Genomic DNA, 5,759 nt, shown 5'->3' with positions numbered 1-5,759 from the left:
TGTCTCTCGATTTTTTTGAAATAGCCAATTTGAAAAATATAAAATAAATTCTCAACCCAAAAAAAGTGTTACCTGGTCACTTGAATCTCAAAGAAACGATAAGGGATGTTTCGTGGGACGATATTTAAATATCTTCACATGAACATGATGACACCACTTGATGTTTTCCACTGGATATTCGACTTTTCTACGACCATTGATTTCGTGTTGCTCGCCATTTCCGGCAAATATTGGGCCTGATCACGAACGTCACTTCACGGTGAAAACGAAATGATTTGTATGCAAGGTTATATGTACTTCATTTCGTTTTCACCGAGAAGTGACGTTCGTTATCAGGCACTCTACGAAAAATATAACGATTCATTTAGAGTTTTCAAACGCATGTTACGCAAAATCGTTATTACGATATATGTTATACAGGGTCTTTCAGATTAAACGTTCACGCAAAAAAAAATCGAATGGGTCCTTATAAAAAAAATTCGCTCCGTCGATAGTAACACTGTATTCCCCACTTCGGAACGATAATATTCGGCTACTTGTTCAGTCTGATCGAATCATTTTTAGTGTCAATATGTACCATATACAAGAACGTGTATTCTTAGTGAAATCGTATTACTCGAGCAACCGAAGCCTTAATGAAACTTTGCCCTTTTATGGTAAAAATTTCAACATTTCTTGTCGTCGATTACTTCCTCTGGAGGTACGTGAAGGACCGTTGCTATGTTAATAAGGCACAAAATTTGGAGGAACTTAAAGAAGAAATAACTCTGATTTTCAACAGCATCGAAGTCGTAATTTTACAGTTGTGCATGAAGAATTTTGTTCACCGTTTGAGACGCGTTATCGAAAAAGGGGGTGGTTCCATCGAAAATGTCCTAAAATAAGCTAAAATAAAAATAAAAATCGTTTCACTTTTGTAGAAGTTATTAAAATTTGTTGCGTGAGCGTTTAATCTGAAAGACCCTGTAACATATACCATTAGACGGCAAAATTATCCAAAATATCTAAGACATCAACAGTGGCAATAATAAAACAAGTGAGCAATTTAACGAATAAAAGAGGTATTTTTTGCGAGCGGATGCGAAGGTAAATCATGTACAGTAGAATTATTCGCCGAATAGTCGGGCAAGGTCACCGCGAATAACAAAAGCGCGGATAACGTAACACGGAAAAAATATATTTCTGCATGAAATTAACACAGAAACCATTAAACTATTCATCTATAATGTTGTGTACATCAATGGTCAGATAATGTGAAAACCATGAGCATAACAAAAAGGCATGAGCTTACGAATAATCATCCGCTCGCGGATAATTGGGGTCCTACTGTATATTCTTTCTTTCAACTTCGTTCCCATGAATGTTGTATACAACACAAAATTGTGTGCAATGAGTCTTTCTATCAAACAAATTAGCAAAACCTTTTCGATCGTAAACATGTTGAAGTAATCAGATGCAAGATTTCATGCATCACTCAAATTTCATGCAATATTTCATCAAAGTATCGAGGAAAGTGTCACCCACACAGTGATCGTTCGTTAATTGGGCCAGAAAATTAATACAATTATTGAATTTTACTGGCAAACTACATTGCAAAACAGCAAAACCAATACTTAAATTGAAGAAGACATCTATTACTGATACATAGCTGCTTTGCAGATCAGTTAACGTACGTCCTGTTATAAATAAGTCAAGTTGAAGATAGTCTAGTTAGCGAATGACTTCTGTATATAACGGGGTGACGAACATCTTAAGCGAGTGTCTTCCGGGCTGCGACAACAATTAAACACAATTGAACAGCGGAAAATTATATCAATACTAGGAGGATGGCAGCGATTATCACGCGAGGACTTATTGAGATCGGCATTACATCGAATCACAAAAATGAAACTAAATGAAATATTAATAATCTTCATGACTCATATTCATAGTTCTCAATGACTTACTTCCTTCTATGATAGATTGAGCAGTAGAATCAATACAACTTGATTGTGATAGTCTGCCAACGAACATTATTTCACCGAAAAAGCTACTGCTCTCGATGCCTTAGAATAAGACTAATAATAAGAATAAGACAATGGAAAGAAATCAGAATACCGTAGCTATCCATTGAAAATAAAGCAACTTTATTATTTCATGTGTATTTTACCTCAAAATATCACGAAATCGTAAGTATTTTTAACTTGTTTTTTTTTCTTCCCCGTAAACTTCATATTCAATGTAATCAATGACGATATAATTTTTTTTGTTTACCGATCCACATATACTTCATCTACCATTCCACCCTGTTATGTGTCACACTGATATTCATTAATCATTTTCAGTTAGACAGTTGAACTTTCAGCCAGAAGCTTATTTCCTTTTTTTGTTCGTTACAAACCGTTTGATGGTTATCAGTACATATAACAGACGGCCTTTTTCATGACTAGTATTTGGAGTTTCAAAAGAGTTAAACTAGCAGTTTTCGGAACAATGATAAGAATTACATTTAGAAACACAACTGTTCTGAACAATCACAGTCCTATGCCAAACTTCCGTCCGTGCCGCTAGGCTCAGACCTTTCAACTTTTTATTTGTCTGTAATAAATCGTATATACGTATGACAATAGTCGTACTAGATGCATACATAAGTTGTGTATTCATCCAAATTAATTCACAAACATTTGCCGGGATTTTACAACAGATGGCGTCACTCAAAAAGGAATAAGATTCATATCGAGAGGTTCATCTGTCGCTAGCTTATGTGTGAAGTTTCGTGGCATTTCGCTTATTTCTTCACAAACTAGAGTTGTTGAAGCGGCACTACCTGAGCATCCGTATAGAAATCGAAATGTTGGAAACTCGCTAAACCAAGTGTATTACCCTCGAAGGAAACTATTTTGAGAGATGAATATAGCTTCGCCCAAAAGAACGACCGTGTAGTATTTATAAATACGTGAGAAAGACTTTCAATGTTGCCATGAATAAATTACCGTCATTCAATACAATAGCGCTCATATACGCAAATGATGTGAAAATCTTCCTTCCCGAGAAAGACATAGAAGGGGGTCTTCGTAGCACTTGGTTGTGTGTTTGCTTACTAAGCGATCGATCGTGAGTTCAAACGCAGGGCCCTCAATGGACCATCTTTGTGTTGTTATAGAATAACTACGTCCATACAACAATCATCAGCGAAGGAGATCGATCCACGGTCGAAAGAAGATCGATTCATCCATACAACTGCTCAGCTCTGCAAGAAACATCGAGATGTTGTGCTATTAATAACCCAACAATGATCAATATCAACTGTCTCCGCTGTGCGGTCTGCTGAACAATGGATGAACAGAAAGAATACTCTTACGCCTAAATGGCTACTATTGTGTAATTTACCATAATATAACGGAACAGAAAAAAATACTCTTACGCCTAAATCGCTACTATCAACTGTGTAATTTGCAATTTATAGAAATCTAGACATGTAACATGCACACGATTAAAAACCCGACTCTGTTACAGCTAATAGTGCTAATGAGCCTAAATAAATAAACAAAAAAAGATAAAACAGACATCGAAGATTGCCATCTACTTCAGCATAATTTGGACAATTTTGGAAGGTTCTTAAGGAACAATAGACTGAGCGTGAACCGCAACAAATACTCTGTTATGATCTTTTCTTAATATTCTACAACATATGTTCTTAGTATATATTTTCTGTTTCCATGTTTCATTTTAAGAAGAGTAAATATAGCCTATAGTCCAGAAAAATTGGTTGCGCTGTTTCTTATTTTATCTCTTTACTATTGTATGATGATACGGGGTGTAACCGTGGAAGTGTTTTTTTTCTCTGGTTTTGTTTCATTATCATGGTAAGGTAGTAAAGTCGTCTGTGGTTTCAGTTCAGCTCAAATCTTGCGCTTTTGCATTTGGTTACGGCCCGCAAATGCCTAACATATAATAAGTAAGTAAAATAAAGTTTTTATGGAACTGAATAAATTAAAAAATAAGTTCGAGGGGGTCTTCGTAGCCACATTGGTTGCGGGTTCGCTTACTGAGAAATCGATCGTGAGTTCAAAACTCTGGACCCTCGATTAACCATCATTGTATTGTTATAGACTAACTACGTTCACTCAACAAACAATCACTGATGGAGAGCGATTCACGGTCGTAGTTCGGGTCACTCTCCATCTATACAAGCTCTGATTGCAACAAGAAACATCGGACTATTAATAACACAACAATGATCATATGAACTGCCTCCGCTGTCTGGTCTAACTGAACAATGACGCAGAGAAGGCATACTCTTACGGCTAAATGGGTACTGTGTAATTTACCTAGTGTATAGGAACGATAAACATGTAACATGTACACAATTAAATCCGGCTCTGTTACAGCTAAAATGCTAGTAAGTCCAAATAAATATTAAAATGGGATAAACAATAAGCTCAAATAGCTCCATGTGCATTTAGAAAATTAAGCATAGATAGATTTAGTACTCAAGTTAACGGCAATATGTATCATTCCAGCCACCTAGAACTGGCTTTACTTTTACAAATAAAAATTGATTCTTTCAATGTTCGGGTGATTCTTCTCAGGTGTTGTGAGGGGATGACAGAAGCAGAAGGCTGGTCTGCTTCGACCGGTTCATGGTTTACCGGACACTGTACGCGTTGTAGAGATGATTGTTGGTAGGTTTCACCATTTGGGTATAGCAAAGGTGAGGTAGACTTGACAGAATTGATATAGGGCGTTGAATCCGCAATCACCAGATTGATTCTCACGACAACCTCTAGCAGATTTGAGCGCCCTCTACTAGATCTCATTCTTCACGATCCGGATGATGATTCTCCAGTCTCGGCAAAGGCGCAATCTTCACTACGTGTCTGACGACTGCTTCGGATGGTTCAGTTCTCAGGTTGACGACAGGTCGATCAGGACAGGACGATCTTCCCGAGCGGCCATGGATTGGCGGAAGTGTATTTAATTAATACAACGGTATCTGATGTGCCAGTTACTGAGGACTTGCATTTCGTTGTTTGCTGCTGGAGCTGCTGGAGGTACTCTGCCAGATTCGCTGGGATCGATTCTGAGTGAGCTTAAAGTGCGTCTGACGATTATCTGGGATAACGAGGCGTGGAATTCAGGTGCATCTCGATTTGGACCAATCAGATGCAAATGTCCTCATAGCGAACATTTACAGTATCGGCTTCGCGTATTAGACGCAATTCTCTAACTTGTCGGCTTCTCCCACAAATCGCCAAAGTGCGGCACTCGTGAGGGGATCTCATTTTCCGCATGGATCGTGAGAGATATCGTTTGGATTCTCCATGAACGACCTACAACTAGTTGAACCCGTTGTTTCAGAAGATATTCACATCCACCGAATTCGATAACCAGTCCTGACCGTTCCACCAAAGGGAATGTTGCTTAAGGTCGATCGGAATGTCGCCGAGAGAAAGCAGGGATCAGCGGGATTGGAATTTCCGGGAACGTGGCCCTAGTAACAAGATTCAGTAGCTTCTTGAATCATAGCTTCTCGATTAGCTACAAAGGTTTTCCATTGGGATGGCGAAGATTCTATTCTATGTGTGCATCCGTGGCCGAGTGGTTAGCGTCTCACATTATCATGCCGGGTGTTCGGGTTCGATTCCCGTTCTGGCCGGAGGATTTTCCGTCAAAGAAATTTCCTTCGACTTGCACTGTGGTCACGCGTATTCTAGAGCTTGCCCCTCGGAATACATTCAAGGCGTGTTATTTGGCTTAAGAAATCTCAACTAAGTATT

Source organism: Toxorhynchites rutilus, chromosome 1 (genome assembly GCF_029784135.1).
Source record: "Toxorhynchites rutilus septentrionalis strain SRP chromosome 1, ASM2978413v1, whole genome shotgun sequence".
NCBI lineage: Eukaryota > Metazoa > Arthropoda > Insecta > Diptera > Culicidae > Toxorhynchites > Toxorhynchites rutilus.
Note: the sequence above shows the minus strand (reverse complement) of the source record.